At 44.8% G+C, this 17,223-nt stretch overlaps 1 long non-coding RNA gene across 1 annotated transcript in view; it reads right to left on the bottom strand.

Annotated features, from left to right (window-relative positions):
* LOC135388448 (uncharacterized) overlaps positions 1-17,223 on the bottom strand; it is a 211,458-nt gene that overhangs the window by 182,132 nt on the left and 12,103 nt on the right. The window contains exon 4 of the long non-coding RNA XR_010421383.1: positions 14,813-14,986. This is a non-coding gene — a long non-coding RNA (uncharacterized LOC135388448). The remainder of the gene's footprint in view (positions 1-14,812; positions 14,987-17,223) is intronic.

The following is a 17,223-nucleotide window of genomic DNA, read 5'->3' as shown; positions in this document are numbered from 1 at the left end:
AAGAAAAGCTTTTTCTAACAAATATATTTCTTTTGATGAACAAACAGCCCTTATTTTTGGAATATGCCTTGTATAAAGAGTCCGCAAGACAGCTGACAAAAGAAGTTTATAGACTACATACTGGCACTGCTTTAAAAGAGAAAACAGAGCAGACACATAAACTAGCGGCAGACCGCAGGGTTAGCCTGGAAAAAATGTCCATACTGGAAGAGGAATGCACAACATTTGGTGTCGAAAAAATCAAGACCAGCACCGAAGATTTGCAATTTTACACAGGCATACCAAACTATGGAAGGTTCAGGGAGCTGCACGACTACCTGAGTCCAGGAGAAACCGGAGAAAATTTCACGTACAGGGGAGAAGGTGGCCAAACAAGAACAAAAAGATCTGATAAGCTGAGCAATGAGAATGAGCTGTTTCTCATGCTTGTGAAACTGAAGGTTCGCTTCTTTCACTAACACCTGGGTCATCTGTTCAACATACCAAAAGCAACAGTGTCGAAGCTCTTCAACACTTGGATCAATGCTTTGTGCATGGACTCGTCATGGCTGCCACTTCAGGCACCTCGTTCCCACATTCATGAAACAATGTCCGCGGCGTTCAAGACAAAGTACCCTATAACCTGAGTCATCATTGATCCTACGGAAATCAAGTGTGAGGTTTCCCGCTCATTTGTGACACAGTCGGGAACGTACTCCACATATAAGTAAGCACATACATTCAAGGGACTGGTTGGCATTTCTCCGAACGGAATGCTGACAAATGTTTCAGACTTTTTCATGGGCTTTGCCTCAAACAAAAAAGGTGTGATCCAGAGTGGGCTCCTCGAACTGCCTTTCGACCATGGAGACTCGGTTATGGCAGACAAGGGGTTCAAGATAGACGACCTACTGCGTGAAACGAATGTGCAACGAATATACTCCCTTTCATCCGCAAGGAGCAGGCTTCTGCGGAAGAAGTGCAGGAAACTCAAGATACAGCCGCAGTGAGAATACACGTGAAGAGGAGAATCAAAAGATTAAAGATCTTTCACATATTTGACAGGTGCATTCCAATATCTCTGGCACCACAAGCAAATGAGACTGGACTGTGTACGCCATACTCACTAACATGCAATCAATGCTGATTAATCAAGCCCCAATGGCTACAAATCTGGCATCACAACATCTGTCAGTTTGCCCTGTTTTGCAGAGACAGTGAGCATAGCGTGTCCACTGTAGTACAACCTGCACTTAACGCCTGTGTATTCATCAAGAAAGAAAAAAGGCACTGCTGTGTGTGCACCAATGTACTTTGCACAATTGCCTGCACCACGTAAGCCTGAACCTAGTCCTGTTTCCCGTAATATAGCCAACCTTAGCAATGTTCCTTTATCTTCTTTTGCTGCTAAGATCCTTTCTAATGGACCCAAATTCTGTCTGAATGTAAAACCGTCCCGGCTCGATATAGCCACATGCATAACGAAGATCTCTTCTGCTATCAGTGACCCTCAAATGGCCTCTTCGTTTACTGATCAAGCTGTAAAACGGATCTTGCATTGTATGAACTCCTGTCCGCCTCAGTGAAACATAGCCTTCGACCATTTTCCTCCATACATGATGAGCTTTGCTCCAAGAGCTTATGTCTGTTACAAACGGACAGAAGTGCTAGCTTTGCGGTCCTCCATGTAAATTCTTTCAAAACTAAGAAACAGGAAGCTATTGGTAAACTTTTGACCCCCCTTTTCTGGAAACATTGGGGTTTTGAAGAAGCGAATATGCTCGGTTCTCAATGATAGCGACCTTCAGTCACTATGCAAATGGATACAAGCTGCGCCGTTTGATACTCTTTCTGTCAAATTTCTTAGGATCACAAGCCTGAGATGCCTCTAAGAATCGTTGTCAACGAAGGTTGTACCTGGCAGAAAATTGTATCTACTTATGTTCGACAATCCTTGTCCACTGCATTTGAACTTAGTTCTCTCGTCCTAAGGAATTCAGAGTGTCTGGTTGAATCCTTGAACTCCTTTCATGGTAAGGAATGTTTTGGCCTTTCTATGGACATTAAGGATCTATATTACTCCCTGCAAGTTAACCTTCCCTTAAACAGAGTAAGAGACTTCTTAGAGCAGCAGCTGGTACTGTTCCAGTCCCTAGCAGGTATCTCAGTCAGTGATTTTTTGCGAATCTTAGAATTGTACCTCAAGTCTACCACCATTTACATTGATGGTGCATTGTACACTCAGAAAACGGGTATTTATACTCTTCTATTGCGCCAATGTTGTCTGAGATTTATCTACGCACTGTTGATAATGCTATAGTATCGTTTCTTTCTGCATTCCGCTCCCCTTTGGTACTTGTAAAAAGGTTTGTTGATGACCTTCTTATATTGTCTTGTGAGAATGAAGATCTTATTGATGAGTGCCATGGTGTAATAGCATCTGCTGCTCCTGAGTTAGCCTTTACCATTGAGCGACCTACTGGTAATTCTCTTCAGTACTTGGACCTAAGAATCATGTTCAATCAGGGTCTGTGTTGGTCTTATGGCAAAGAAAAACCTAAGCCGGTACTTCCGGCCCATAGTTGTCACTCGAAAAGTGTTAAATTCGGTGTTTTCTCTGGCTACTGTCAAATGCCACAAAAAAGTCTTGCATCCATAACCTTTGCTCTTCTATCAGCCACCAAATGGTTCGTTTGGGTGATGCGGGGTATTCTGAGTATTTGGTGATTCGTGGTTTAAGGCTTATTAGCGCTAAGATGTTCTGTCCTGCCAATGACCTTATGAAACCCCACGAGAACCATGTGGTTATTCCCTACATTCATGCCATATCACACAATCTCCTACATGTTGCCAAAAAATTTAATGTCAACCTTGCCTTTCACAATAACTTTCGTCTAGATGCCCTGACACCTTTCAGTATATCTGTAGCAAGTTGTAAAAATCATAAGCGAATGTTTGTATCCTGTCAATCGAATATCGTCTATGAAATTCCTTTTAAATGTGGTTTTTGTTATATTGGGCAAAGTAAGCATTGCTTGAATGATCGTCTGCGTGAGCATGCCTTGAAGGTGAGGAACAAGACCGTGTGTCAGAAGTAGCTAAACATTTACAAGATTGTAACAACTGTGGACCCTTATGGAATCGAACAATGGTGCTGGCCAGGGAGGCTGCCCTTCATAGAAGGCTCCTTCAGGAAACCCTTTGTATCCTCAGTTATGGGAACTGTGTCAGCAAAGCTTCTCTAACCTTGTCTCCCACTTTGAAGAACTTGTTAGCTTACCCCCACTCTCCCATCTAGTGTCTATTTAAATGTTGTCGTGCAATAAACCTGTCAGCTGAGTTTGAGACCGTGTTTGTGTTTGTCTGTTATCGTCCCTACCTCGTCTCAGGTTTTCAAGTGATGGGTACTTTGTACATTTGTATGCGATATTTTCTAACACACTGCACATAGGGTGAACATTGTTAAAAACAAGGAAAAATGACAAGCCCTTGAAAAAATGGATGACAAATGAAAGGGTTACCCGGTTAGAAGCATGAACTACAACTTCAATTACAAGCTTTCGGCCAGATGCTGCCCTTCACCAGGCACATATTGGAGCAGAAAACATTACATCTGGAGGCTGTTCACTCTAATGTGTCACAAAATCGTATTTCAAGAGCCATAAAAGAAAAACGAGTGCCACTTTTCTCCTACTTGAGTTACAAACAGAATGAACAACGCGATGGATATTCGTGATATAGGTGTTAGAATGTTCCAGAAAGATCCCCGAAAAATTCTTAGCAACAATATTTTGCGCGGATATGATAGTATTTGAATTATTTGTTTCGCAATGTGGTGCACTAGATTTTTGCACTTTGTGTAATGTCCTTAAAAAAATATATATACAGTCAACCCTCGATTTATGAACACCCTCGGTTCCCCGAAAACTCGTTCATAAATCGAGGGATTCATAAATCGAAAATTCCGTTAACTGAGTACTATCGAGCAAATTGAACAGTATTTCCGAGTTGGGATTGTGTTTATAATGCCATATATTGTGTATTTTTGCTTTTGACCATGCCTTCTGCTGTATCAGTCTCACAAAGAACAGACGTTAGCGCAATCACACTCTGTTTATTATGCAATACTAAATTGTTTAATTTTGCTTTGGACCATGCCTTCCGCTGTGTCAATCTTGGAAATAAGAGATGTCACCGCATTCGCACTGGACTGCTCTCGGATTTCCTCCGGGATTTTTAACCTCCGTTTACTAATCTCCGGGTGACAGCTACCACCTTCAACTGAGGTCAGGAACACTTGGTCGCACCTTGTGCGACCCCGGAAAACCCGTTCGTTGTTCGGATTTCGAGGGGTTAAGAACCGAGGGTGCAATACCTGGAAAACGTTTTGTCCGTTCAGGCGTCATTCATAAGACCACGGAATAATCCCTTTGAAGGTTTCTATTGACCTCGGAACGATCCGTTCATAAATTGAGGGCAAAAACGCTGGGCAACTTCTAGTTGGTTCCCAGAAATTCCGTTCATTATTCGAATATCGAGGTTCATAAAACGAGGGAAAAATGAATGGAAAAAGTTTCGTTCCCTGTGCTCGTGTTCATAAAACGAGGGAATTCATAAATCGAAGGTTCATAAATCGAGGGTTGACTGTATACATGCATTTTGGTGATTAGTATGTAAATAGTTTGCCAAAAGCTATCGAGTAAGACCTGTTGGTATCGGTCCTTTATTTGCCCAGAAAAATTGGACTGTTTCTCCCATAGAAAATACATGGTGCCGAAACAGCTATGATCCCCTCTTAAGAAGGCATACCAGCTCTCTGTCCCCATGTATTTTCTATGATGCGCAATTTATGCTCTTTCTCGAAAACTAATTGACGGATATTAACACTGGCAGTCTCATTGGAAAGGGGAAGCAGAGATGGGTTCACTCTGATGCTCAGAACTCCGAAGTCTGCTTTATTTTTTGGACTACGATGGTCCCATCAAGGTGAAAAAAAAAAGGCTTTATTTTCATGGCCTCTTTTTCAAGACATGTTTTTCCATTTCTACTGTGTGCAGGGAAGAACAGTTGGTCAGAGCTGACGTAAAAACGTTTCAGGAAACTATGGACACCGAAATGACATAACTTTGACTTTCATCTTTCACGCAAACACGTAAAAAATAAGGTCCTCTATTCAGCTACTAAATGCAGAGAGGACCACATTAAGGCACCTATACTTTGGGGCTTTATTCGGGGGCTTTGCATCATGTCGCCATATGTCGCCATCTGGTGTTACATAGGGAAAGCCTTCCGGGTATCCTTCCACAGAATGCGCATTGCATCATCAATGGTGAGAAAGTGCTACAGAAACATGACAGACCAGAGCACAGGGCGCACAGTTCAAGCACATGTACAGCCGACTTACATATCTCTGGGTGCATCTCATAAGTGTGCCGAAGCCATCCAGGCATCGCTGAGTCCAATGTCGGCGACAGAACGCAAAATGAAACTAACTGGTGAAGTTGAGGACTTTAGTGAAGATGAGGAAGAAACAGAGTACCTAATACGCCAAACTGCATCACTAAACCCACTACTCCACGATACTCTAGGACAAAAGTGCGCGAGACGAGGGTTGAGCATTGTCCCAGGAACTAGGCTTCGACTAGCAGTAAAGTTGCAGCTCACTTGCAGAGTGTGCGGCACCTTCACCAATGAATGGTTGCTGCCAACGAAAGACGACAGCAGGACTTTTGAGACAAACCTGAGGGCGATGCGAACCATAGAAAACATGGGAAAAGGTGCAACTGCACTGAATGACTTCTTTGCAACCATGAATATGTCACACAGAGGACTGCACCATAAAACCTTCCGAGAACACTTGAAAGCCACGTTTAGAGCTGCTGCTTCAGCAACAGCTGGGAATGTTACTGCAGATGCTGTTGCTGCTGGGTGCAAGATAAATGAAACCATGGACCCAGGGTTCACAAAGGATATCACCATTGTTTACGAGGGGACATGGATGACTCGGGGTCATAGCTCCCACATCGGTGTAGGGACAATCATACAGGATTAGTGGTAAACTCTGTCGTGCTTCCGAACCGGTGTCATGTGTGCACCCCTGGCCCCAAAGATGAGGATGAAGGCTACAGTGTGTGGAAGGCATCACATGTGTGTCAAAAAACACTGATGTGAAGTCTGCAAGAATGGAGCTGGAGGCAGCCTTGACAATGATCAGCCGTTCACTGAACAAAAATGATCTTCACTACACTAATATTGTGTGTGATGAGGACAGCAGGACCTTTCTAGCCCTGTGCGAAGACAAGACATATGGGTTCACACCAATGATAAAAGGAGATTGTGTGAATCACATCCAGAAACGAATGGGGTCTACCCTTCGTTCATTGGTGTCAGAAAATAAGAAAGGCCAGCTGCTCGGAGACGACAGTGGCCTCACGCAGGACCTCATAAAAAAACTGACGACATATTATGGCATGGCCCTAGGGAACCACTCTGATGTCGACGACATACACCAAGCAGTTATGGCAAAATACTACCACATCACTTCGACAGTCTAAGCACCCAAACACCAGCTATGTCCGTCAGGCCCCAAAAGCTAGTGCTAAGATGACACGGGTGAACCACGGCCTCCCCACAAGTACAGTCTCTTAAGTCGCGTTGCTGACATGTGGGGAGAAATGGCGAAGTGACCGTGTTTCACGTCAACTGTTGTTCCTAATTGCTGCTTTCACATAATTTGCAATTACTTCCTTACAGGCTCCGCATGCATTAAAAATGCAACGTATTAGGTGTGTTCCAAAAATACATGGACTGTTTGAATTGCGCTGCTTCAGTTGGTTCCAGGGGAATCCGCATGGTGTCGCTAGGTTTCTATAGATCAGCTGATGAAACGCTGTTTCTTGATTGGAGATATCTAGTAGGTGTCTATTGGAGTAGGTTAGCTATGCGGTGTTTAGTGAAGTGTGTTTTTTTCGTTTGTCGGATTTCAGAATGAATGACCTGAAGGAACGATGACTTGCTGTGAAATTTTGTGTTAAACTTGGAAAATCTGCGACTGAAATATTTGCTATGCTCAACACGGCTTACGGTGATGTTGCTATGATGCATATGGCATGTTTCAAGTGGTATGAACGTTTTAAGGGTGGTTGACCATCGTTTGAAGATTATGAGTGTCCTGGACGTCCTTCCACGTCAACTGACTACCCAGACGTCGACAAAATCAACACCTTGGTGTGGGCAAATCGCGCAGACCCAAAAAAGCTCGCCAAGTTCAATTCAATGTCACGGTTATGCTGGGCAGTTTTCTTTGATGCCAAGGGTGTTATTAACCACGCGTATCTCCCTCAAGGCTCCACAGTGAACCAGACTTACTAGTACATTGAAGCGCTGAAACGTCTGATGGACACGATCTGTCGCAAAAGACCAGAAATGTGAAGGAGCGGTGATTGGTTTTTCCATCACAACAACGCTCCAGTCCATTCAGCCCTCAGAACTTGTGAGCTCTCGGCCAAACACTCGATCACTGTTCTTCCCCACCCACCCCTACTCACCTGACCTTGCTCCTTGTCACTTTTTCCTGTTCCTAAAACTCAAAAGACCCTTGAAAGGAAGAAGAGTCATTCCAGCTCAATCGTCCCAGTCGCTTGACCATCGCGGATTTCCGAGAAAAAAAATTATAATGTTGCCATGGATGGGAACATGAACCACACAAAGTATTTTTTTCCGTAAGCGCATTGAATGGCCGGTAGGGGGCTTTGAATTCCCGCACAAAGCAGTAAACCAGGGCGCGCGAGCGCGCATTGGGCGAGTGCGGCTTCACATTGGTAAAAAATTCAAACGGGACTGTCTTCACAAAGCCTGGTACTAGCTCTGCACAGGTCCACACCAGTCCACCACGGATCATTCACATGGGAGCGTTCGGTGAAACATCCTCTAAATCCACTGACTTTGCCATTTTTTCCCAGACTAACTATTAATGAAACTTCCAACAACTAATTTTTGACAAGTTCAGACCTGTCCAAGTAATATGCAGAAAAAGTTTGAAGCTCAAACATCACACAGTTTTTCTTTAAAACAATCGCAAAGTTGCGTGTTCAAGCAAAAAACCGTAACTTTGTTGAGCTGCCCTGAAATTTCTGAAAATGCTCAGAACCGGCTCAGAACAGTAGTCCAATGTCCCAATAATCATAACAAAAATTTTCTCAGAGGTGTTTTTTGTTTAAGGCACGCAACAAGTTTTTAAAGTTACCCTGGTGTCTGCAAGGGCCGACCTTGTCTCAGCCGAAGCACGCGCAACACATCGGCTTCTCTTGTGTTTCTCTTAACAATTGACGTGACATAATGAGTCTTCCAGTGGCCTCTACCCCTGTCGCCCTGTGGAACACTCCAGTGTGGATGAACCTCCATTAGCAGAGACCCTGATCAGCTAATCCTTTCGCGCTAACACAGACCCGCTGCCGACTTCCTCCTCTTAGAATTCACTCTCAGATCTGGCGGTGTCTACATGTAGGAAGTGGTGGATGTGTGAAGGTATAGTTAGTGCACATAACCAAGTTCATGAGAAACAGAGAGAAGAAGGTAACATATCCTTGAGTATGAGGAATAGAGGGACAACACAGGGAACGAGGAGAGACGAAGTGCACACAGAGACTCACAGAAACAAACAGAGAGAAGTCTGTGCTGTTATCATTCGTGAAATCCCACAGGTTTGCTTCTTCAGTGACTTGTGCATTGTAGTTGTGCGGCCGGCGATGGTGCGCAACCCCTTCGGCAGCCGTGTCCACAATTGTGCACGCAAGCTTCAAGCGCCCAAAAGCCCCTCTTATTTGAGGAGAACGGCTTTAAACGGCCGCATGCACATTTGTACACACGCCTACGACAGACCATCTGCTATTTCAAACGCGAAGCTCTTTTCCAATCGGCTCGTGAAAATGGGCGCCTGCATGTTTTATGGATTGCCTCGTGAGTACCCTCTCATTTCTGCTTCGTTCTAGCCCTTAAATGACTCTCACCTGTTGAATTTTTGTATGAGCAAGTACCTTAGAGAGTGCACTTTACGTTGCTGCAGAGTTTTTGTCTGAATGTGCAAATATGCCTTTAGTAGCGGCGCCAAAACATCAGCGTGCACACTTGTGCACATGGCGCCGCAGCGCATACAATGTCGTCGGCGTACCTTTCGCTCGGCCAATCTCATTTCCCATTGTATGATTGCATCATGTACGCTCATTTTTCCTTTTTTTTTTTGCGTGTTTAGGCGTCGGAGACCACTCCCGACAAAGGAAAAGAGCGTCAGCAAGTGCAGCAGAAGGGCTTTTGTTGAAAATTGCTGAAGGCAACATTTCTGACGGGGACTTTTCAGACGATGAAGACAGCAGTGGCTTAGAAAATCCCGTAAGTACAGTTTCAGCTTTCCCATTTGGCTTCAGTAAAATGACTGTCATTCACCGATTTTCTTATTTGGGTGGTAGACAAATTCAAATGGAGCCCTCCCCCATGAACCTGAACCTGAAGTGGCACAAGAAAGTGAAGATGAGGACATCCCAGAGGAAACTCCAGCTAGAAAGAAGAAGTGTGTGGTGAAGTGGGTTGAACTTGAAAGAACTTTGCACCTTCTGACACAGACTGCTTGTACACACCTCCTCCAAGGTCAAGTCCACGAGAACCACTAGACTATTTCGGAGAATACTTCCCGGACAGGATTTTTGACGAGCTGTCACACTTCACCAACGTCTACGCTCTCCAACGTGACGGAGCAAACCTCAACACCACCCCACAAGAAATCAAGGTATTTTTTGGTATCCTCATGCGTATGGCAATCCTCAAGTTTCCACGTGTGGCAATGTACTGGCAAGAGAACACAAGAATACCAAGCATTGCTGAGGCGATGTCCTGCAAAAGGTTCTTCAAGATCCGAACCTGTCTCCATGTCACAGATGCAAATGCTCGCAAAGGCGCAGAATCGGATAAATTCTGGAAAGTGAAACCGGTGTTAGATGCAGTTCGAAATCGATGCTTGCAGCTGCACCCCCTGCCTGAGAACAGTATCGATGAGCAAATCATACCGTTCACAGGTAGGGTTGCGGCTAAGCAGTTCGTACGGAACAAACCTAACCCGAAAAGCGTTAAAGTGTTCGTGAGATGCAGTGCTGATGGCCTGGCACATGAATTTGAATTGTACCAGGGCAAGGGCACAGGTGTGAGTGCAGATCATGTGAATTTGGGCCTTGGTGGGTCCATTGTGATGCGCTTGGTCCAGCATCTGCCGACTGGTGTGAACATCAGGTGCTACATGGATAACTATTTCTCGTCAGTTCCTCTGTTCTGAGAACTAAAAGCGATTGCCATCCTCACAGCAGGAACAATCAGGGCCAACCGACTGCTTGGATGCACACTAAAAAGTGAAAAGGAATTGAAAAAGGAGGGCCGTGGAAGCTGCGACTCCAAGGTGGCCGAAGAAGGCGATGTTGTGATTGTCCGGTGGTATGACAATGGCCCAGTAAACATGGTGTCAACACTCGTGGGCATCGGAGACACGTCCAAAGTGAAGCGGTGGAGTGAGTCACAAAAGGAGCACACAGAGATTGACTGCCCAGAGGTCATCACAAAGTACAATCAGTACATGGGTGGTGTGGACAGGCTTGATTTTCTCATGGCACTGTATCCCCTGTCCACAAGGACAAGAAAATGGCCGGTGAGAGTGATCTCTCATTTTATTTCGTTTGCTGTCTGCAACTGGGACGTCAGAGAAGAAGGCCTCCCAAGAAATGAAGTGAAGGATGTCATGGCCTTCCAGTCGGACATTGCGCGAAGTCTGATCGCAGGCAACAAGGCTGGCCCAAGCCGAAGGGGACGCCCAAGCTCCAATCCACAACGCAACTCCAACGCCTACAAATTCAACATGATTTGATGGATGCCGCCACTGGCCAAAGCACATCAGCAGCACGTTTGCTCAAAGGTGCAGAAACAATGAGTGCACTTCAAAATCTCGTGTCTGCTGTCGCAAATGTGAAGTGTTTCTGTGCCTAAGTGCTGCAAGAGACTGTTTCTATGAGTTTCACCAGAAAAAGTAGGAGCTATGATGCCGACGCTAAGGAGATCGGACATGAACATTGATGGGGTGGTTGTTCCATGTAACTGGCCACGTGCACGATTGTACACACAAGCAATTTTTTTCTGCGCACAATAAAAACACTTTTTTTGAACTGCAAATGACTGAGTGGACCCTTCTAATGATAATTCTTCGAGAAAATAATTTTCTTCAACGTATTTCCTAAATCACCATTGAAGGGGATGGAAGGAACAGCTGGTGACAGTGGCTCAGTCGCATTAGATCCTGATTCGCCGTGTTTATGCTCGTTCGGACGTCAGAACTGCACAGAAACTGGATTGCTTGATTTTTCATCTCTAGAAGATGACGAGCAGTTCCTTATATCGTCCAGGGCTTGGCGTGACGGCAGAAATATCATGAAGATATGCCTGTACCACTATGGCATGTACGTTCCACACTACCCGCAAACTGCAGCATCGAAGAACTGTGTTAACCCGTTTTCCAGTCACTGGAAGAAAGTGAAGGGCACAAAAAACATTAACATGAATTTGGCACGAAGGGCTGCATCACTGTCTCTGATACCTGGCGATCGTCTTTGCGTAACGTGCTACAAGCAATGTCTATGGAGACTATGTTCGAGTGCGCCTACCAGGTCACCGAAAGAAAGGACGGACAAATTTTTCTACACCCTTGAGAATAATCGCTTCCAGGGGACTCCTCTCTTTCTTGCTGGAAGACGGCAGGGTATGGCATTCGCAGGTATGGTTTGTGCAACTGTCACAGTGCTGTGCACTGTGGTCAGAGTGTGAAATCTCTATAAAGGAAGGGCCCCTCTCATTGCAAGGTTTAGAGGGGCATCGGGAAGCTGTCTCCTCCTGCTTCCTGCTCAGCGCTATTTCATTGAAATACAGTAGAATCTTGTTAATTCGAAATCGCTTAATTCGAACCTCCCGATAATTCGAACTCTCGTCCGAGCCCCGTCCAAAGCACATGTATTTCAATGGGGAGACACTCCCGGTAATTCAAACAGACGAGCGTATACACCGCATAATTCGAACCAACAGCGCTCGCGCGTCAGAGAGGAACGGGTCGCAGTGCCCCATATCTCCATGACTATTGACCTTCTGTACGCTTCCCGTCCTCTTTCCGCATTTTGCGCTGTTCAAGGACGCTCTCTCCTTTTCACGACAGCTAGGAGTTTACACGAACGCTTGCATTGCCCCTTTGTCCCTCTACTCTTTCTCTCTCTTGCTCTTGAGGCCGTCAAGGGTGGAGGAGGTGTGTGCGCGTGCCGTCACTCATTTTTACGACTTCGCGACTGTCAATATCGTTCTACAATCCGTTCACTGACATCGTTTATTTCTCTAACTTGCACCATGTCAGCAGAGACGACGGCGTGGAGACTGGGCTCTTAACTGACGCAGACATTATTGACGCCGCGTGCGCCGGCTTAGCGACGGAGGTTCAGGCGACTCAAGCCACGAACCTGTCTCGTGATCCAGTGCCTTTACCAAGTGCGTCTGATGTAGCATCGGCGCTGGATATGACAGTGCGTCATTTTTCTTCCGAGAAACATGCGGACGCCACTCTTGAACTTGTGTCCGAATCAAAAGTGATGCTAACAGTCCCGCTAAACGAAACAGTTGCAAGAGCGAAATACTGACTGCTTTCAACCTTAAGTCGCTTCATAATTTCTGTAAGTGAATTCTTGTGAACATATAAGTACATATAAGAAGTCGTAACGCGCGACCATGACGCCCTGGGAGTTTTCTAAGCCGTAACTTCGGTTCCGCATCGGGAACGTAACGACGGTAGCAGCGGAGTTCGGCAGCAGTAACGATCTGAATTACGCCAATATAAATGCGTCTTGAAGTGACATCGGTACCGCGAACGTAAAATACGACTCGATGTGCGTCGCGACCCATCTGCATGCGCTCCCTGCGCCCAAGCCCCCTTCCAGGAGAGCGTCTCCCGTTAGTTCAAACTCCGGTTTATTCGAACAAATACCGCAGCCCCCTCGAGTTCGAATTAACGAGAGTCCACTGTACATGGCTCAGGAAGATTGTATACTTGGAACATATTCTTTAGAACTTAAAAAATGTGTGTTTAGCTAACTAAAAGACGTGTTACGGAATTGCGTAAGCTGGCGAGAAAAATGGCACTTTGACCTCACTTCATCTGGGTCTTGCTCTGTTGCCTCATTCTTCTATTGGGATAGCCGTGTCCTTGATTCACTTACAAGCACACGATGAATAAGCGAATCAAGTGGCCCTTTTTTTTTTTGGTTTCGCACAAAATGCTACGAGAAGCACGAAACAGCTTTTAGGAAGCGCTTAACGAAGCAGCCACTTTCTTTCCGGGGCTAGCCTGCGAATGCATCAAAGGTCGCATAGCCTTTGACAACTTGGCTACAGTTATATGTGCTGTACTCGATGATTTCACCATACAAAACAAGGTATCTCTCCTAACTACTGACAATGGGGCAAACCTTGTGAAGGCGTTCATGTAGGATGCACATCTCATTATTCAGTATGATTGCTCCCTTGAATGAAATGTAAACTCCATGCAGTCAACCCTGTTTTGTGTGCTGTTCTCAGAATATCTGGACAATCTCTAGAAAATGACAGCGAGCTCAAAGGCGATCACCTTGAGCATCTACCTGTTCTACGGTGTACTGTTGAACTGTGATGGCTCCAATGTCTGAGCTGATTATGCATGCACAGGTCAAGACCTAAGTATGGCATGGTAGCAACAGATGGGTCAAAGTAGCCATAAATTTCTGCCTATTTCCCACGTAAAAGAACGGGGATCGCCTCTTGTGGGACGGTTGTTGCCATCATCGCAAAATGTGACACATAGATTTGTACCGATGTAAGAATTAGCTGCAAACTATGTGCAGCGAGCATGCTATTTCTTAGAATAGCCACTTTAATCTGCATCCTATCCAGGGCGAGTTATGGCCACCGTCGCTCCTCAATGAGTGTGTGGGTGTGTTCACAATATTTCCAATCACTGCAGACACACTATCCTGTGCATTCTGTCCAGTTGTGTCTGTCAATTGTGATGTTCAATAAATATTGTGATGCGCGCCAGCCAGCTGAGGCTGCTTTGGATGATGTAGAAGGAGCCCAGCATAATGCTACTACGACATTGTGCGAAGAAGTACATTTATACCCGTCGCTTTTGTTTGTGCGTATGTTAGCTCAAATTCTTCTTCGTTAGTGTGCAGATTATGTTTTGTGATTGCCAATGAATGACACCGCTTGAAGTATGCAGCTCCACACTGTCAGTGAAATCGTGTTCCAGGATTTGGAACCCTCAGAAACTGCACCTAGGAAGTAAAATGAATTGGCACCCCAACCTCCACAGTATGACATATGGATGCGTCACGGATGTCACGTAACCACTGTCCAGTGAACTGTCATTGAACATGTCTGCTTTACGCATTCCACCCTACTTCACACTTTTTGCACTTTGCACAACGTGGTGTGGACCCAATAGATTTAGAAGCAGAGCGAATGATGAAGTGGCCGTGACAGTGTAATTGAGATTGGACTCATATACCCGGTCAAAATAGTTGCTCATAAAGGGGCATAATGTAACAGCTTGAAAATGTGTGACACTGATATTCAAAGCACTAGCACCCCCGTACAACAGACGTTCCACAGTAGCCTGCTAAGTTGCAGCTCTACTCAACATTTGAGTTGGGTGCCCAAATAACCCGGGTAGAATGACTTATTGAGAACAATACTTACCACAACAACAGAAATGACAAGACTTTGCACTTACCTGATATTTTCTTCCCATCCTGATGTAGAACTTCCACACCAATTATGCACGATGCATGAAGTGCACAAACCGTACATAAATGTCTTGGAATGAAAGCACAGCACAATGTTCCTCCTCAGAAATCTTAAGCAGTCATCCACACAACACTGGACAACAAGGAGTGTCCGCACTACACTGAAAAGGCAAAGTAGAGCATCGGTAAGTATAGTTTCTGAGAGATGTTGAACATTACTTGAGGTGTCTTAGTCGCACAATGAATTAACAGGATCATATGTTAATTTACTTGTACATGTGTACATTGCATTCTGCACACATGAGCAATTGAGATCACAGTGATTATCTTACAATTCAGTCAGAAACTATTACACAATATATAAAGGTCACAATGCAGAAGGGTTCAGATATGCCATTGCAATGAACATGAGCAAAAGCTTGGTAGGCACACACACAAAAAAAAGAAAACATTGCATTCCAACACCCAGTTATTACTGAAAACGAGGCTAGCAATCTTAAATGTTGTATGTTAGCAGTGTATGGTCAAGCAATGTCCCATTTTGCTCAATCACAGTCTGTTTCTCAATTGCTATGCCTACCTGCAGTACTACAGCAGTTGAGGTTTTTGAGGTGCAAGTCTTCGGTCTACTTGCCATAATACACAGAGTCCATGCATCTAAGAGGCAGCAGGGTCTCTGTTTTGACAATTTGTATGAGCATATTTACGTATTTACAACACACTTTTCTAAGTTCTGTGATAGTTGTGATGACTTTGGATCCCCCTGGTCCAACAGTTTTCGGGGAAATATCGGGTTAAACCCTGTTTATGCTGATTTGAATCGGGGGGTAAATACCGGGCATAATCGGGTGTAACCCTAAAGAGTCAGGCCCTACTTATACCTCATGGCACACAATCACAGAATTAACCTAATAAATTCTCACAACAGAGCTAACTTTTCCGCCATAAAGGAAGACCTAACAACAACTTCATTTTGCAATTATGGCTGAGGAGTTTTATCGCCTGGGCGATACTGATACGTATTATTACCTATAGCTACAATTACCTGTATGACACTTACTTTCTCAAGCAATATAAATATATGTCCACACAGAAAAAGAGAGGTGGAGTATGCTGGGGTACCGTGCACCACCTTGAGACACTACGTGTACCTAAATGTCCGCTAAATAGCCAATATGTGCTGACCAACAGCAAGCCCTCCCCCATAATTTCCCGCTTTGACGTCAGAGGAACATGGTCACAACAGGTGCACACAGCATGCAGCAGAAGGCAAATGTTGCTGAAAAAACAGAAGTGGGTCAATCCACGCCAAGTGATCCAATGATGTTGCTCGACCATCACGGATTTCATTTAAAAAATTCTGGGTGATTGGTGGGGTCTCTGATACATACGTCACTAAATATCAATCCAAAATTCTGAAGAGTTTCGCCGCTAGAGGGCTCGAAATATCTCGCCGTGACCAAAAACCATGTTGACTTTGGTAGCCTAGTGCTCCGCTTCTACTTGGCGTAGAAAGCTGAAATTTGGAAGTAATGGCTTCGAAACAGGTCTCCTCGAAATGAACTAATCGTTGATGATGTGGAGCAAGCGGTGGCAACAGTAGCGTCTTTGCAAGCGAAGCGAGAACTAACAAACTTCGACAATTTTTATTTAAAAATTCGCTGCGGCTAGAGACGCGAAATTTTACAGAGGGGCAGTGCACGGAAAGAACTTCACGGAGAAAAATTATGATCGCCATCCTCAGCAATTTTAGACCGGTAAAAATTGCGTAAATCTACGAAAAAACTAAAAAAACTCATATTTCAGGACGATTTTTCTCCATGTCCCTAACGAGGTAGGAGAACGCGGGTTTCACAGAAATGTAGACAATGATGTCCGGAATGCATATACCAAAAATTAGAAAAGTACTTTTTGTTAAAACGAAATTATGATTTTTTTTTTACGACGTACTTTGCACATAGAGTCCGCACCGCGATCACGACTGGTCGCTACGGGGCAGCGCTGGAGAAGGAAATAGCAAAGATTCTGGCAATTATCGAAACAAAGGGACGAATTATCTTTGTTATTAAGCATTAATTAAGCACGACGAGCGTTGCACAGTTTCAGTCTACCCTGTTCAGGGCGTTGAACGTTTCCGTAGAGCCCTGTCTTGCTGCTTGCCAAAATGTCACCGACGTAAGTCTTTGAGCTGTCGTGACATGTGACCTATAGAGTATAAATATTCTGGAATACACATATGACTGTCGACGTTGGGCTGTTAAGAATAGACGCAGTGCTTCGCAGACAGCGTGGTATGGAAGGGCTGCGTTTCCGCCGTCCTCAGCTCTCCCATCTTCGTGGTTTATGGCGCACACCTATGATAGGCAAGGGTCATTGTTTTGTCAAGGGATGGTTGAGA

Source organism: Ornithodoros turicata, chromosome 3 (assembly GCF_037126465.1).
Source record: "Ornithodoros turicata isolate Travis chromosome 3, ASM3712646v1, whole genome shotgun sequence".
In the NCBI taxonomy this organism is placed as follows: Eukaryota; Metazoa; Arthropoda; class Arachnida; order Ixodida; family Argasidae; genus Ornithodoros; species Ornithodoros turicata.
This window is presented reverse-complemented; position numbering and strand designations above follow the sequence as displayed.